General features: G+C 38.4%; 1 protein-coding gene and 1 long non-coding RNA gene across 5 annotated transcripts in view; one reads left to right on the forward strand and one right to left on the reverse strand.

Annotated features, from left to right (window-relative positions):
• Positions 1 to 19,131, forward strand: part of LOC121434623 (membrane-associated guanylate kinase, WW and PDZ domain-containing protein 2) — a 1,272,606-nt gene that overhangs the window by 229,416 nt on the left and 1,024,059 nt on the right. The gene's annotated exons all lie outside the window — the stretch shown is intronic.
• Positions 9,090 to 17,356, reverse strand: LOC121434625. The gene is made up of 3 exons (XR_005972494.1): positions 17,339 to 17,356; positions 11,591 to 11,675; positions 9,090 to 9,253 (listed from the first exon to the last, which is right to left on the reverse strand). It is a non-coding gene; the product is annotated as an uncharacterized LOC121434625 (long non-coding RNA).

A 19,131-nucleotide genomic window follows, 5' to 3' on the forward strand; every position in this document is an offset into this window, starting at 1 on the left:
GACATTCTGAAGGGCTGTACCTTCTTACCTCGACAATGTTTGGCAGTCGCTTTCTTTTATGTCCTGCTGTCTAATTAGGACATCATGGTGTCAGCAGTCAAGGCAGGGACATTTTCCTTCCCAGGGACTTACTTTTGACACAAAGAAAGTAAATTACATTTCTATTAATTTATATATTACCATGAGGCTGTGGCTTACTAGTAATTTTCTGGCATCTTCCTCCTTTGGTGGCTACATGGCATTTTCTTGACTCTACCTACTCTTTCTCTGTTTCTCTGTCCAGATTTCTCACCCAACCTTATTCTACTAAACCAATAGTTAAAACAGCTGTATTCACCAACCAGTAAAAGCAACACATGCACAAAAAGATTTCCCACATTAGAGTGTTTTATATTTAACCTGTGTGGTGGGAATAATTTTGACTATATTTTAATATTAAAATAAATTTTATATGATAAAATAAATTCTATTATTTCCACATATAGGTTAAAAGTAAAGATGAGTTACAACTTGTGTTTTTCCTTTGTTGCTTTTGATACATTGTCCTGTAGTAGAGTTTTATTGGGGGTCCATGAGACACAGAGCACAGGGGCTTGAAACTCCTAGATGATGAACCATTGGGGGGAATGGAGGCATAATTATATAAGGAGACTAATGATGAAGATTGGAGTCTAATGGACGATAAAGAAATGCCTAGAACATAGGACAAAAGTGAATGATGTGTAACTTTCTAATGTTTGTTGAATTATAAATAAGGAGGAAAATCCACTAATCATGTGTATTTACTTCCGTAAATTTAGACAAATGCATTTATCATACCGTTATTACTACTACTATAAAAGTATAAAACATTTCTATTATTCCCTAATTTCCCCACTCCTCACCTCACTTCCTGACTGGTTTGTTTTCAGTATCTGTGATCTGCTTTCCTATCTTCTGAATAGAGGAAGTGCATAGGTTGTGGGTCAGACTCCCTCCATCATGTGATTGATGTTGGTCCATGCTATTGCGGTTCCTTTTTGCTGTTTAGTACTAGTCTATGTGTGCATGTGATTTAGTACTAGTCTATGTGTGCATGTGATTTTATTACTGTCGATAACTTATTTCCCAGTTGGTGGATATTTATAGTACTTCCAGTTTTAAGGAACCAAGATTATCTTCACTAGAACTGTTTTCTTGTGTGCTGGTATGTTGACCTTGTCCCTTATTAGTCTGTATCAGGGAATCGGGACTGCTGCATCATCTGTGTGATATCTGATACAATCAGAAAATGAAGGAAACAAAATCTAATCACAACTTGGTACTTTCTGCTGCACAAGAAAGTAGAATGAAGGAAGAAGGAAAGAATAGGCAAGACTGTTTAGTTCTTTTTACTTCAGATTAAGGCGTTCAGATTGTATTTGTGTCAGAGTGGTGTTGATGGATCATGCCTCTAGCTATATTCCATTTAATTTTCTCCTACATAATATTTTATTCATTATTTGGGAAGTTCACAGAATGCACCCCAATCACACTCACTTTGCAGTCCTACCAGGTCCACCTCTCATCCTTCACAGTCAGATGTAACAATCGTGGACTTCCCAGTGGTTTCTGGCAGCAGCATGGACCACAGACCTCAGCACTGTCTCCAGTCGCAGTACACACAATGTATATATGAACAGGGCCTTCTGAAGCAGCATGGACCATGGACACCATCATGACCATCGGTGGCAGCACAGGCCACCGACACCAACTTTGCTCCCAACAGCAGTATAGCACACGTACACCAACATTTTCTCCAGTGGTAGCGTGAACCTCAGATATCATCATGGACCCCTCAGATTATACATATCAACAAGACATCAGGTGATAGCCCAGCCCATGGGCAATCACATGGACCATGGGCATCAACACAGCCTCTGAAGGCAGCATGAACCATGGTCTTTGGAAGAGGTCCAATCCAGTAAATGAACTATTCTCCATCTAGGGCACCCTCTTTTTGCTCAAGGTCAGAATGATTGTGTGGCTTGGCTGTGTATTTGGGAACAAAGTCTGTTTGAGATCCAGGTGGCTGCTAACCCCCCCCCCCCCAAGCTCTACCTGACAACTACATACTCCCCTGTCCTCCACAGCCTTCTTACACTCCCATCACTACCAGCCCTGTGGGGAGAAGGGAAGCATAGAGCAGCAGCATTGCCTTCAGCATTGCTGCAAGCACAGTGGTTCTGTTGGTAAGCTGTGGGCCAAAGAAGTATGTGTCAGCCTGGAGCTCCAGTGGAAACTGGAGTATCAGTTCTGGAAAGTATCTGCCCACCAGACAGCAATAGCAGTACTGTAGTACATACTATTTCCTTGCTGGGAGGAGAGGAGCTCAGTGCCATGACACTGCCCACAGCCTGCAAGAACAGAGATTCTGCCTCCACAGCCTACCAAGCTATAAAACTCTGACTCTGAGCAGCAGGATATCTGAGATGAGTCTTTGTGGTGGCCGAGTATTTATGGTGCATCAGAAATCATAAAGCTTTAACCAGACAAATGACTCATTGCAATGAATATTTGTACATAAAGCTTTTTGAGCAAAAATATATACAGTGTGCTACATGATGTGGGAGGCCCTTCTGCATGCCACAAATATGTGTTGCTTTTATTGGTTGATGAATAAAACTGTTTTGGCCAATGGCCAGAAAAAATATAGCTAGGTGGAAAATCCAAACAAAGACACAGAGAGGAAGAGGGCAGACTCAGGGAGATGCCATGTAGTCAAGCATCTCCAGTAAATAACAGTCTCTTGGCAATATACATATTAATAGAAATAGATTAATTTACTTGCGAGAGCTAGTCAGTAATATGGCTGAGCCATTGGCCAAACAACTGTAATTAATATTAAGCCTCAGAGTGTTATTTTATAAAGCAGCTGAGGGGACCTATGAGAAGAAAAGAAACGAGTCCAGGGGAACCAGTGAGACCGAGAAAACATTCAAGTATAGATATACTGCAGTTTGCAATCAAAATATGCAGTGGAGAGGTACAAAAGATAGAGGAACAGAGTACAGACATGTGGTAGAGAGAGAAGGAGCTATGATTCCATTTCATCAGATATATCATCATGAAGCCTTAAATAGTTAGAGTGTATGACAGGGGAGATAACAGGCTAGAGTTAAGAAGGATAATTCAGAATTGCTTTGTAATCTAGAACCTAACAGATGAATCCATTCCTGATAGTTTCTTGTTAGGAAAATATGTGGTACGTGTTCAAGACTCCCAGTGTTATAAAGAGTACTTTGCACTCAAGAAACAAATTTTTTTTTTGTTGCCATGTTCAGAGGAAGCAAACAGCCTACCCCCTGGACCCTTGTCATTGGGAAGTAGAGACTTCCCTTTCTGGGACTAATCGGGTTCTTTATGAGGCTGCCAGGTGCTGAGACCAGAGCAACACAGCTCAGAATCTCACCGACAAGGTGAAGGCCTTATGACCTGCATCTGCTAGACAGGAAAGAGTAGAGGTCTTTGAGTCAGGCAACTATGTCTAGCTGAGCTTCTGTTTGCTGCAACAATCATCTGTATAGTCACAGGGCCATACAATTTCTATAAAAATATAAGCTAAGTTGCTTAAAGTCCTTGTGTTTTGCAATGTGCATCATCATACCTTTGAGGTAGATGAAAGGATACAAAATACGAAATGTCCCTAGAGGGCTTCTATAAGCAATTAATGTCTCCCAGAGTTTCCTCATATTTCCCTAAATAAACCATAATATTAAATGCTAATTAAATTCATATAATTAAAAATCAAAGGCAAAACATTCAAACAAATTGACAAGAAACATAGTACAGTCATGGCAGTGTGTTTACAATCAATTTAAAACAAATAAATGGGAATCTTTCTCCTGAGATTCCGTTTCTAAGTGGATTAAGTGAGATAATGCCAAGACCTGCAAACTGCAGATGGGTGCTCCACCCTTTCCTGAGTTTCTTTTCTCATGATCTGAAAGGTTGAAAATTTGGGATGATTTCCTTGATAAAGAAAATAGTCATTAAAAATAAGTTGGGGTGTTTCCGAAGAATTGTCAACTCTTGGGAACAGCACTGTTTTTTTTTTTTTTCCAACTCGGTAAACCAATGTGTTTTATTGAGGTTAATTACAGGAATATGCATGAAAGGTTATTTACAGAAGCAGAAATGATGGAGAAATTGTTATTGGAATGATTCCTTAGCCTCAGGTTTTGAATCTGTAAAATGAACATTCAAGCACTTGCTTTTCAGGACACTTTTACATATTAAATAAAATTTTGTGAACAATAAAGAGTATAATATACATCACAAAAAATATTATATAATAATTTTTTTATTGAGAAAAAAAAATTTCCGCCTCCTCCCAGCCTCCCACTCCTCCCCCCTTCCCAAACTCCTCTCCCCCTCCCCCCACTCCTCTCCTCCTCCCTCTCAAGACTGAAGAGCAGTCAGGGTTCCCTGCCCTGTGGAAAGTCCAAAGTCCTCCCCGCTCCATCCTGGTCTAGGAAGGTGAACATCCAAACTGGCTAGGCTCCCACAAAGCCAGAACAAGAAGTAAGATCAAAACCCCGTGCCATTGTCCTTGGCTCTCAGCAGCCCTCATTGTCCGCCATATTCAGAGAATCCGGTTTTATCCCATGCTTTTTCAGTCACAGTCCAGCTGGCCTTGGTGAGCTCCCAATAGATCAGCCCCACTGTCTCCGTGGGTGGGTGGGTGCACCCCTCTTGGTCCTGACTAGACTGAGTTAAACTGAGGTTTGGGGAGACAGCTTAGGAAAGAAAGGTGAGATGAACCACACCATTGCTGCTGTTGGACAAGACAGGTTTTCGTTATGTAGAATTTCTATGACCGTCTGTCAGAAAAGATGTAGAGTTTACTACATTGTACAAAGAGGGTAGAAAGACGCACTAGCAGACTCTACCACAATATGATCTAGCATTCTTGGTTCTTTGAACTGTATCATTTAAAAAATCAGTATGATCAATTCTTCATTAATTAATACAATATTGCTAACTATAAAAAACATCCTTATTCTTCAAATATATGATTGCTTCTTCATTTCTCATTAAATTTGATTTCAATATCAATTTACTGACATTTCAACTACCAAAATATCCTTTAGATGCTTTTGTATAGTTCACTGAGCTCCTCCTCATTTTTAAAGACATATTTTGCTTCATGTCATTCTTAATCTTACTATTCCAGAGTAGGTTTTACAGAGGACTATTGTCCTCTAAATGTCATCTATTTGATTTGCATGTTTTCAACTAAACTATTTAAACTATGAGTGTATGGTTCGGGGGATTAGGGCTTCGTACTATTGACCATAAACAAAATCATATTTTGCTCTCAGAAAAGTAGGTAAGCTGTTCAAAAAGGAATAGTTGATCTAGTCTCATTAACTAAACTTCAACATAAAAACTTTTGAATTTGAATATTGGAAACAAATGTATTTAGTTTGGAGGCGCTACAGTCGTTCAAACATCCCCAGAAGGTATAGTTAGCCCTTTAAGCTAACGCAATCCTTTAATACCTTGTATGTGCCCTCATACCTCAGTCAAGATTTGTAAGTCAAGCCTAGATGCTTAGCCTTGAATGCTTGCTGAGTCTGAGCCATTCTAAATCTGCTATAGATTTAAACTTCAGAATCTGCCTATGTATGAAAGACAGTGCCTTAAACTTCTCATCTTGTTAGTATTTCTGAGGAAAATGAAATAGACAAAAACAATCTGACGGCCCTTGAGATCAAGTCTTTTGCTGTCGAATTTACCTCCCTGCCTAATGATTTCTATTTGCATTCTTCTTTGCTTTCTTCTGTGTCAAACTTATCCTAACAACTTTCTTTCTTTCTCATTCACACTCCCTATGTGCAAATGTTATCTGTGATTTAGAAAGCAACCGAGGTTCACTTTCCTCATGAAGACTTCTCCAGGGCTACAAAGACGTGTTGTCATGGATACATACAAGTGTATCAATCAGCTTTGCTACCAAAGAGATAGCAACTTCCAGGTGACTAATATAAATGGAGACTTTTCTCCATCTGGCCCAGTCACACTGGACTGGATTCTCTCCACCTGCAGGTTCCCACAGTCACTTATAAGATAACCACTCAGAGCCTAAATATTAATTGTAATTGTTTGGCCAGTGACTTGGTCATATTACTGACTAGCTCTCACAGATAAATTATCTCATTTCTACTAATCTGTGTATTGCCACAATTTCATGGCTCACTGCTGATGCCCTGCACGTTACTTCTTAGATGGCTACATGCATCTCCCCGACTCCTTCTTTCTCTCTGTACCTCTGTTTGGATTTTCCACCTAGCTATATTCTGCCTGGCCATTGTCCAAAATAGCTTTATTCATCAACCAATAAAAGCAACACATTTCACAGCATAGAGAAGGACATCCCCTTTTCTATCTGAAAAAAGGAACATTTTAACTTTAATATAAGAAAATTATATATAACAAAATAGTTATCAAGCAAGAATTTCAGTTATATTATTTAGTCTATTTGTATTTGACAAAATTAAAGAAAATACTCGATCATCTATCATATGTTTGAGTCTACAATTTTATATATAATTTATCTTTTATTATAATTAAGGAAAACTATAATTCTAACTATCTAGTCTTCAACTCCATCAAAAGCGCCAAAAGGATATAATATTACCTAGGTAAACTGCAAGTGCATTGTAAGCAACTTTCAAAACTCTAGAAATAACAGACATCTGCCTGCCCAGAGAGTCACCCAAAGTTCTTCTGTAATGTTGAGTCAAACCGTCTATAGGCCTAGAGTGTCTGGTAGACTTCTTAAGGAAGCAGAAAATTTGAAACTATCCCATCGTATTGGCAGTTTGTCAGTCATTTTCCTCTGTGTACTGCAAAATATTTGGCAGACTCTTCCATGAAGCGGTAATCCTAACAGCCTGTCCTATCTTGTTTTGTCAAGTTCAGCAGTGACTTTCCTGTGGGTTCTGTCCAGTTTATATAGAATACAGTCAAGAAGTCCAAACGAGCAGTGTCTTGCCTAAATGACTAACCTTGTCACATAGAATGCAAAGTCCATAATGAGTTTTTTGGATGCCCATCACCCTCTTTGAAGTAATTGGACATCTCAGGTCCAAAGAGTTCTAAATTATTAAAACATTTTAAATGCCATATTCTATAGGTCTTTGAAGTGTTTGGAAATATATCTCTGCATATCTTGAAAACATAACATGCCTGTAAGTTTGAATAATATAGATGACTATTACATTTTTAAATGAGCTGCGTAAGTGTAATCCCTTAAACGAGAGTAGCAATATACATATAGTATAACAAAACTGACCCTTAATTGGAATCATTATACAAAAATCCTTTAAGGAAGAATAGAAACATGGATACATATAAGGTGTCACTATGGGACTCTCTTGCTATCGTGCAGGTTTGGATGCAGGAGCCATAGTTGGCACCAATGCTTGACAAGTACATCCATATAGGACTTGAGAAAGCTTAAGAAAGGGGAAGTTCTGGAATGCTCCGATGGAGCCCAGGACAGCTTCCTGGTTGTGTCTCTCATGCAGGAGTGGAGCAGGCAGCTTGCTGTTGGTGCTCTTTCCCCTTGGGCAGAACAACTGAAGTAGCATCTAACCTGTCCTGTATCAGGGAGTCTTCAACCCTATTATACATCTTTTAAATAAATCTTTGGAATCTCTCCCAGACTTTCATGAATTCTTGCGATAGACTACAGCGTCACTGTTTTAAAAAGGAAAAAAAGAATCCAAAATCAATACACAAAAAAACAAAACAAAAATACTGATAAAAATAAATCAGAGAATATCAAAACTGGATTTTGGGGACCCTTTTCCTCAAATTGCCTACATTAGCAGCAAATTATGAACAGGTATATTTTTGGTCCTAGTAGTCTAACAGATGGTGTTTCATAACCCTGTTTATTTTTCCCTAATTAAATTTAGGTTGACTTTTCATGTAATTTAATTGATATTTTTAGATTACTGTGTGAAACTATAGATGCTGGATATTTGAATGTAGGATGGCAACTGCATAGTTTCCAGAATTAACTTGTTATTCCCCACAGATTAGCATCCTATATTGTGCTTGGGCAAACTTGAGAATGCTGCTAATTTACTTTTCTCAGCCTAAAACAGGATTACTCATCCTAAGAGTTGGCAGAGAACTTGTCATACTTCTCCAGTCTACATCAAACCTTGCTTCCACAAGCAAGTTACAATCTTTGGAAGAGTAGGAGGACAACTGTTTATAGAACAATTTCCCCAGGAGAGTTTAATAGTGAGCACTAAGCAAAGCTTTGTGTTGGTTTTTTTTGGTTTTTCGAGACAGTGTTTCTTTGTGGCTTTGGAGCCTACCCTGAAAGTACTAGCTCTTGTAGACCAGGCTGGCCTACCAATCACAGAGATCTGCCTGCCTCTGACTCCCCAGTGCTGGGATTAAAGGCATGTGCCACCACTGCCTGTCTTTGTTTTCTTTCTTTCAAAGCACTCTATGCAGGGCTTCTGTGAGCAGCCAATGAAGGATGGCACAGTCATGGATTTAACTCAGCCAGCTGATGACTCAACCCTTAGTGATGGAGCTGGGCTTTCCTGGAGAGGAGAGGTATAGGCAGGTCCTATCTCACTGTATGCTACTGTTACAGCACCCCCTCTGATTGCGCGTGTGTGGGTATGCCTTGGACGGCTCCACGAATCAAGAATATGTATTTTATTTTTTTCTTTCTTTTGTTTTTTATTCATTTTATTTTTATTTTTTCAAAAAGAAAACAGACTTTTTATTATACATACCAATCCAAATTCCCAGTACCTCCCCTCCTCCCATTCCCTCCATCTTCTCCCAGCATCCACTCCACAGAAAGTGTAAGGCACATTGCTTTGAGGAAGGTCCAAAGCCCTCCCTTCTAAAACTAGACTGAGCAAGGTATCCATCCAAAGAGAATAGGTCCCTCAAAAGCCAGTACAAGCAGTAGGGACAAGTCCTGGTGCCACTGCCAGTGGCCTCCCACTCTGCCCCAGCCATGCGACTGTCAGCCATATTCAGAGGTACCAGTTTGGTCCCATGCTTTTCCTTCCCTGTCCAGGTGGAGTTGGTGAACTGCCATTAGCCCAGGCAGACTGCGTCAGTGGGTGAACCCATCGTGGTCTTGACCTCTTTGCTCATATGCTCACTCCTCTCACAAAGAAATGTTGTAGAGAAAGATGGGGACACTGGATCTGATCCTTACATGGCAAAGAGGACGAAGATGAAGGAGCTGGAGGAAGAGAAAACATGGACATTTTTTTGTAAAATCTACATTCAAGTAGTTGCAAAACAGCCTTGGTTAGAGTCAAGGGCCATCTCTTTGGTTCTTCAAAGAGACAAAATAAAAATATAACATGATAAAAAATAAAAAAGAATATGTATTTTAAATAATTTCAGCGTATGGCTTTCAGCAGGACTTATCTCGGTGCGTTACTATCTCCATTCTGTTTGTAACAAGTACTTAATTACAAAAGATACATTTTAGATACTTTGTTTAATGTTGGACGGCTTTTGGAATTATTTGCCTCTCCAATACTTGTATTTTTACCTATTTTTTTTCTTTTTTCTCTTACTGGTTTCTTCATTTCTTTCCTTTAAAAGCATTAGCATAGCCGGGCGGTGGTGGCGCATGCTTTTAAATCCTAGCACTTAGGAGGCAGAGGCAGGTGGATCTCTGTGACTTCGAAGCCAGCCTCATCTACAGGAGCTAGTTCCAGGACAGGCTCCAAAGATACAGAGAAACCCTGTCTCAGAAACGGAAAAAAAAAAAGCATTAGCATACATTCATTGCATTTCATAAAAGGATGGATTTTTGTGACTTTTCATTGATGCACATTACACACTTTATGGTATTTGTCCCTCGCTCACTCCCTGTTCTTCTCACATTAATCACCTTATTCTGTTCCCCAATATTCTCTCCCCATTTGCTGCCCTTTGTGGGCACATGAGAGAGAAAGCAAGCCTCCCTACAGACATGGCTATGTAAATCTGGCCCATTTTTAGCTGGGTCATCTCTGATTCCATCCATTTTGATACATAATTTCCACCACGTTTCTGGGTTTCTTTATGAGGTGTTAGGACTCCACTGGGTGTTTGTGTACTACATTGTACTTATCCATTCTGTTGATGGCATCTGGCCGATTTCAGACCATGGCTGTTGTGCATAGTATGAACATAAGTATGGTTGCCCAAACCCTTCTCTTAAATACAGCTAGAAGACATTGTATCCCTTATTTTATTCCCCCTTTATTTTTTTAATCAATGTCTACACTAATTTCCACAATGGTTACGTTGGTTTGCTTTCATAGCAGTATATATACGTATATATAGGCAGATTTTCTCTTTTACCCTAAACAGAATTTGCTGGGAATTTTTTTTTTTTGGAGGGGGGCGGTGATGTTAAGTCTTCTGACCTAAATAAGAGAATTTCAATTTAGTTTTGATTTGCATTTCTCTGCTAAGAATTTTGAACAGTTTTGTTTGTATTTGTTGGACACTTGCATATCTTTAAAGAAATGTTTTATTTGATCATTTCTTAATTGGATTTTATTTGGTATTTTGTTTATTACATTCTTTATATATTCTTAATATATTCTCAGTATTAAATCCTGTCAAATTTGGAGATAAGGTTTCTTTTTTTTTTTAATCTTTTTTTTTTTTTTTGCCTAAAGACACTGCTCTGTAATCAGGGTACTTTGCATTTTAAGGTTTGTTAACTGAAAGAGGATTGGGGCTCTGTGTTAAAGATATAGCATGAGTATCACAATACTGTTGGGCATATTTCAGTACAGCCATCATCATCAAAGTGCTTCACTGTGAGCAGCCATCGGCCTCCATCCAGAAACTCCAACAATGATACTAACTCGTGTGTTTCCTTCCCCAAGTCAGTCCTGCTGGCATGAGACCTTGGTAGCACCCAAGGCACAAAAGTCCCCTGCTCTTTCAATGCTTCTCTGCCCTGATTCCAAGTTACATACACGGCTGACCCGTGTGCTCCTGTGAAGATTAAGTAAAATACCATAGCAGGGGCTTAGAAAGTTGACAGGTGGTCTGTAAATATCAGCTCTCTCTGGGCACTTCTGCAGAACATTGATTAACAACCCATATTTCCTATTAGACAGAATGCAAAGAAATAGGTTTCCAACTTTAAAAATAGGACTTAAGTGCATTGGAAGTTATGAGGAACCATTCTCAATTAAATATCAGACTTTTTATGATTTAGATGTAAATTATGAAGTCACACCATATCTGCCTAAATTTTCAATACATAGGCAAGTGCAGATAGAGAAAATTACTTTTTTTTAAATTTTGTGCCTCCCTTCAGAAAGAATAATAATCATAATCCATGAAAGCTAAAGTAAAATTTTGCCATTCCATTTCACTTTTTATTTTTAAATCCGTGTATAAGAAGACAGTAATTTAAAAACCATGTATGCCTTTAATTTGAAGGTAATAGAGAGTATTTAATTTGAATGGCTAAAAAGAGAACACTTATTTTTAATCATTGAAAGAATATTTAATTTTAATGGTTAAAACACTGAAATTTTACCTTGTTGTGCATACTTACTTCACAATCTTGATTTCAACATTGTGTGTCAACAAAATTGTAGCTTCATTTTAAAAACCCAATTGGATGGTATTAATTCTGAGTCCTACAATAAAGACATTATTTTATTTAATGGTTCGCTAATAAGGAAAGAAAAAGAAAGGAGAGAGACAGAGAAAAAGGAACTGAAGCCAGGAGGGAGGGAGGGAGGGAGGGAGGGAGGGAGGAAAGAAAGGAGAGAGGGATGTCTTCTAGGCTATGGTGCACACACACACACACACACACACTACACATCTTTTGAAATTTGAAAATGAAAATTTCAGGATCAAATGGTTTTAGGTGGGAAGGTTCTAATTCATGATTTCGAGGATCTGTACAGCCTGTGCAGACGGCAGTATTGAGATTCTCAAGCAAAAAGAACAGGAGTAAATTGTAAAATTTATTCCTGAATTAAGATCTGTACATGTGAAAGCCCTGAAATATAAAACATTCTAAAAATAAACACAAGCAGCTCCAGTCTGTGGCTCACTCATTTGCCATTCCTTTCTCCAGGAGGCATCCTGAAAGGCAAACACATGTCTTTACATTTTACAAACAAATTCAAAATCTGCCATGAAGAAAGAAGACTGACAAAAAAAAAAAAAAAAAAAAAAAAAAAAAAAAAACCACAGAACTCAATCAGTGGAGGACATATACAGCACTTGGTAACAATACTTAGGCATTGTTAATTGAAAGGGATTTCGTTCTCTTTTTTTAAATTCTACATTCTTCAAAGTACATAAAAACTAACTGCCAAATACCATGTTTTCTAAAGCAAATGAGCTCATTTAAATGAGTTCTTGGAAGAACCAACAGTTGTTCCATTAGAAGATTATCTGGTTTTGTATTTCTTTAAAGTCTGATTCCTATAAGAAAAAGTGTAACTTTCTTTAGTTTGAATTGCAGTTACCTTTTCTGTATGTAAACATTGTAACCTATGAGTAAGCAACATTAGAAATCTATGCTTTTTAACTAGGACCATTGTTTAAAATACAGAGAAGGACCTATAAATAACTTATATTAGCAGTATCTTAACATATTAAATGAAAATGCAGAGGTGCCTGCATGGGTGCTTTCATTTGATAGCACTTAGTATCTATCTCATCCACTTAAACACAGAGACACTGCAGAAGTGTTCCATCAGCTGTCTGCCATGCTAGCAGGTAAGATGGGAGGGAGAATATCCACTGAGTCAGACATTTGAATCCAAATATTCCCCAGATGAGCATCTTGCAGCAGAGAGTGATAAAATGCTGATTGATGCTTTTCAACTCCTAAAGATTTATTATAACTGAGCGGAGAAAACCAGACATGTGAACGCCGCTCATGGTGTGCAAACCATAACGTTAGCCATTTTACATGTACCACGTTCGTTGTTTTCTACAACAATCTTCCAAGGATTATCTTTATTATTTTTTTGCCACTTTAAAGAAAAGCTGAAGTAAATAAATGAAACATAGCCCAGGATTATGTAATTGGGGATGCTTGCATAGCTAGCTGATGCTAGAGTTCCTTTTTACACTGAAGGCGTCCTCTCCAAATTCTCAGTGTTATTCCACGTAGACAGTAACCAAATGTTTGTTGAATCTCTTCTCTTCCTAGGTACTGTGCTTGCTTCCAAGAATAAAATCTGGCAGGAGAGCCACTAAGGCAACACTTTCTTGTGTAATGTAAACACCATTATGATAATATTTAATTAACTTTTCATCTCTGCAAGCAAGACAGAAAGTCGTAGGGAAGAAAGAATTTCAGTTCATACTTTGAGAGAATTCGTGGTAGTGAGCATGGCAGAGCTGCTCAAGTCATGGTGGCCGAGAAGCAGAAGGAGAAAACAGGGAGGGGTCAGCGACAAATGTGCTTTTATTTGACATCAATGTATGGTAAAATGACATAGTCCTTTATAGTTATTATAGGCTAAATCTGGAAGCATATTCTTGGAAGCATAATTTAAAGCAATGACTCCAGACAAAAAGCCTAAAATTCCTAGTGTTGCTTATTCACAAGTTAGAATTTTTCCATCACAAAGATGTGGCCGTGGTTCATCCCCCCACTAAATGCCTGCAGTAATGCATTTCTGCCAACTAGACTCCACCTCTTACCTTTCATCACCTGCCAATAATTCCATCATAATATGAATCCATCAAAGGGTTAAATCTCAGCATCAGTCTATGGAGAGAACCTCAGAAACACACCCAGAGGATAACTCTGCTAATTCACTGGGCACCTTTAACACAATCAATGTAACAAAGTAGCTATTATGAAGAGTTAGAGTAAAATTGCAGATTAGAAGCTACCTCTGTGTGAATTGACAAAGAAAATCAATCAGTATAAGAAAAACGTAAATAAATTGTATTCCTATGGAGTAAAAATTGAAGAAATAAGAAAATAGGCAAGGTAAAACAGACTGACAAACCACCCCACAAAGAAGCCACCAATGGCTACCATTCAAGAGTCAGTTGTGCTCTGGAAGAGTTCATGCTCTGGAAAGATAAACAATATTAGCAAATTCCTTGTCAAACTAACCAAAATGAGAGAAGACAAAGACTAATAAAATTAGAGATGAAAAGGAGGGCTGTTGTTAGATTCCCATTAAATCCAGAGAATTGTTACAGAACACTCTGAAAATACTCCAAAATTCTAGAAAATCTAAAAGAAATGGCTAATTTGCTAAACACTCATGAACTGCCACAATTACATTGTGAAGTATGAATAGCAAAGATCAACTCATAAAAGTAAAGAGGCTGAAGCAATAATTAAATCTTCCAAACAATTAGGTGCCTAGCACCACACAAATTCACTAACTGGGTGAAGTCTTCCAGACTTTTAAGAACAGAAGACCTATACTGATTCTATAAATCTAATTATTACTGTACTATCCAAAAAAGACACAAACATTAACTATAGACCATTTCTCATGTGAAGATAGATGTAAACATTCTCAACGAGATACTTGCAAACCAAATTCATAAGAAAATAATATAACATGACTAAGTTCATCCCCAGGATACAAGCCTGCTTTAATATATACAATCCAATAGAGGTCTGATATAAGGCAAACAAGCAGCACATGCACACAGAAAAGATTTAAGGTTAGAAATCATGTGATCATCTCAGCAGACTCAGAAAAAAAGCATTAGTCCAGGTCTAATATTGTAGAAGGAGCTGCCGGCTGCATTCCTGCCGCCCTGCTCCCAGCCGCCTGGATAGCTTATGTCCCAAAATAACAACAAACAAACTGAATTCATTTAAACACTGCCTGGCCCATTTCTATTAATGTGTGTAGCACCGAGGTGCGCTTACCGGGAAGATTCTAGCCTACGTCCATCCTGGGTCGGAGCCTCATCGCATCTGCCCCAGAGAGCAGAGCTAAGGCATATGAGCTCACTTCCTCTTCCTCCCAGCATTCTGTTCTGTTTACTCCACCCACCTAAAGGCTGGCCTATCAAATGGGCCAAGGCAGTTTCTTTATTATCCAACGACCTTCCTCATACTATGGCTTCGTGATAAAGGAGTAGAAGGTATATATATATATATATATATATATATATATATATATATATATATATCTCAGCACAGCAATGTGTTGAGCAATAACGGCTATGCACAACAAACTTACACCCAACAACACATGGAAGATGAAGAAAAAGCATTTCCTTTAAATACAGAATGAAACAAGGCCGTCATTCTCTCTGTTTTTGTTCAGTATCCTCTTTGAAATATCATTAAAACAGTAAGAGAAGAGGGAGCAATTAAAGGGATACAATTAGACAAAGAAGTCAAATTACTCATATTTTCAGATGACACAATCCTGTGCTTAAGCCACCATCGGGAATCTCTCTGATTTATAAACACTCACATCAAGGTAGCAGGCTAGGAAATCAACATACAAAAATCTGTAACTTTTCTGTAATCAATAACAAACTTATTGAGGAAGGCATTGGGAAGAAAGGGCCATTCACAGTAATACATTAGAAATAAAAACCTTAGGAATAAATATAACCAAGAAAGTGGAAGTCTCTAGCATGAAAACTTTAAGGAACTGAAGAATAAAATTGAAAAAGACACTAGAAAAATGGGAAAGCCTTCAAAACTTGTGCAGTGCATAAGTAATATTCTGAAAATATATTACCAAAAGTTTCCTAGGGGGTTAATGCAACCCCCCCCTTAAGATCCCAGGGAAACTATTCACAACACAAGCATAACAACTCTAAAATTTACATGGAAATATAAAAGGCACTGAGTAGCCAAAGTAATCCTATACAGGAAAAAAAAGGGTATTGTGTGCACACCTGAGAATTATTCTGCAGAGCCACAGTTGGGAAAACAGGTGCGCAAGAGACAGAGGACTGAGAAGTCAGAATTACAGCACATAGTGGTTGCTGCCCAAAGTGTTACTAGGGTGTCAAAAATGTACACTGGGGTCGACACTCACAGAAACAAAACCCCTCTTCAACAAACACCGCAGGGAAAACCGGATATCAACATGGAAAAGAATGAAATTAGATCATCATCTCCTACTCTGCCCAAAAATTAATGCAAAATTATCAAAGAACAACATGAAACCTGAAAAGATGAAACTTCTAGTGAAAAACAATGAGAAAACAATACTTAAATGTAGTATTAAATTTGGGATTAACTAAGTGTATTACGTTAAAATTTAGGATTGTTTTGCTAGTCTTATAAATATATCATGAAGTCAAAGTTTCTGAAAATAGTTTTTAGAGCAGGAAGTACCCATAAGAACTTATCAGTTGGGTTACGTGAAATGAAATACTTCTGCTCAAGAAAGGAAAGATTCAAAGTAAAAAAGCCTGCTTATAGAATGGGAGAAAATTTTTGTCAATTGTACATTAGACAGAGACTTAACATCTGGAATATACAAAGAACAATTAAAAATCAAAGAATTTTAAAACAAGTCTCCGTATCCAATAAATGGGTTAACAAACTGAGCAGATATTTCTCAAAAGAAAATGCAGACAGGTTGAAAAAGTATTCAACAACCTTAGTTGTCTGCCAACTGGAAAGGGAAACCGTTGTGGGTTTCTATATCACTCCAGTTAGAAAGGCTGACTTCACAAAGGACATTAAATACAATCATGGATGCCTGCTGATGTGTATTAGTATCAACCGGAGCTGCCATTAGAAAGCAGCACAGAGGTCTCTCAGAACACTAAAATCTTCACTACCACCTGGGTATACACCAAAGGCTCTCAATCCCGTGCCTTAGGTACTCGAGCATATATTTTTATTGCTGCATAGTAACTAAGAAATGGAGCCAACCTAATGACCATTAGATAAAGAAAATATTGTTCATGTGCATAAAAGAACAGTATCCAATTATAAATAGAAATGAGACTTGTCACTTTCAGGGAAAGAGAACTGGAAACCATATTAAGTAAAATAAGTCATATTCATACAAACAAATACTTCATGTTCCCTCTCACACACAGAGCCTGTATCTATACCTATTCTATATCTGTATATTTATATACATATACATACATATGGGAGAGATGTAAAATTAAAAGGGGGAAGGGAAGAGATCTTCAAAGAGGAGAGAATGGGAAAGAGGAGGGTAACAGAGTATAACGTGACACAAAAGCGTAATGGGGGATCCTTGAGGGCACATGGGTGGGGAGATAGAAATGGGCGCTGGTGGCGAATAAGAACAGACGATACATGAAAATGCCATAAGGACTTTCAGCAGACAGAGTGTATCTGTCCTCCTACCTTTCCACACTAGGGTCGCCTTCTCTTCCTTACATCGATTAAGGGTTGCAGCGCTTGTTTCTGCCAAAAGCTATAAACTTTTCTAGTAGGGGCTTCAAAACGAGACGATACTTTTGTTTTTCTTCCTCAAAGTTTCAGACTAGCATTCTCGAGTGTTGTTCGTGGACAAGCGTCTGAAAGCTGCTATTATCTTGTCATTTTCACAGAAGAAATTATCAGAGCACACCGGAGGAATACATAAAAAGTTCCGTTTGCTAAATGTTTATCGTGAACCAAACACTAACCCAAGTAACTGCTTTACATGAAAAGAATGACATTAATTCTTATTTTGTCCCATGAGATAAAACATTTTTAGATCCCGTCTTAGGGAGGAAACCGGGTCCAGAGACGGCACTTTCCTCAAGGGACTCTAATGAGTTTGAAGGAGCCCGAGTCTCGTCAATCTAAGCCACTCCATGTGCAATACAATCGTGAAGACTCAGAACTCAGGGCCAGAACCAGTTGACTGACCTGCATTCCAGAGTTCTCACCCTCTGGGTGTCTCGGTTCCCCCTTTGGGAAAATAAAAATGGCAGCCACTGCCTTCTCAGTGCGGCTCAAAAGGCAGTTTCATAAGCGCACTTGAATGACTATAAACGAAAAAAATACTAAAAAAAAAATAAATATACAAAACCCTGTTTTATCACTTAATAGGAGGTAGAACTTAAAATACCTTGTAGATTCCGATTTCGTCTCCATTGGGATATGGTTACGTTTTTATAACTACAGTTCAACTCACAGGTTAAAAATTAATATGAGAACTTTTGATCTTTATATTTTTACCAGGATTCATTTTGTTTGGAATTAAAGCAGTTTTGATTTTCGTTTTTTTTCCGTGGATCTGAAACTCAATGACTAAGTCAGAGCCCTGAGCTCCATATTGTAGTTGACTGCTTTTGCTTTAGGTTGATACTCTTTTGGACCTTTGCTCTTGTTCTTTACTCTTTGGGAGGCCCGGAACCACCTCCCAAAGAGTTACACATCAAGACGTATTCATTCTGACGAATGCCAAGTCTTAGCTGGGCTTATTTCTAGCCAGCTTTTCTTAACTTAAATTATCCCATCCACCTTTTACCTCTTGGCTTTTATCTTTCTCTTATATACCGTTCTTTACTTTTTACTCCATGGTTTGCTGTGTAGACAGGTGGCTGGGCCCCTAGATTCCTCCTCCTTCTCATACTCCTAGATTCTCTCTCCAAAGAATTCTCCTCTTACTTATTCTCTCTGCCTGCCAGACATATCTATTCTTTCTCCTGCCTTGCTTTTGGCCATTTTAAGTTCTTTTTTAGATCAATCAGGTGTTTTAGATAGGCTTCGCAGAGCTAAACTGATGGAGGAAAGTCATTGGTTAAAAAAAAAAAATAAAGAAACTGCTTGGCTGGCCCTCATAGGTTAGAACATAGGTGGGTGGAGTAAACAGAACAGAATGCTGGGAGGAAGAGGAAGTGAGATAAAATGCCTCAGACAGAGACGCCATGCTCCGCTCTCTCAGACAGATGCAATTCAGCTCCGACCCAGGATGGACGTAGGCTAGAATCTTCCCGGTAAGCGCACCTTGGGGTGCAACACAGATGATTAGAAATGGGCTAAATTAATATGTGAGAATTAGCCTAGAAGAGGCTAGATAGAAAAGGGCCAAGCCGTGTTTAAATGAATACAGTTTGTATGTTGTTATTTCGGGCATAAGCTAGCAGGTGGCCGGGGTGCTAGGGATGCAGCCCCGCCGCTCTTATCACTACATTAAACATTCAGTC

This window comes from Microtus oregoni, unplaced genomic scaffold (genome assembly GCF_018167655.1).
Source record: "Microtus oregoni isolate MIOR12 unplaced genomic scaffold, Mior012 000044F_ref0000062, whole genome shotgun sequence".
Classification (NCBI taxonomy): Eukaryota; Metazoa; Chordata; class Mammalia; order Rodentia; family Cricetidae; genus Microtus; species Microtus oregoni.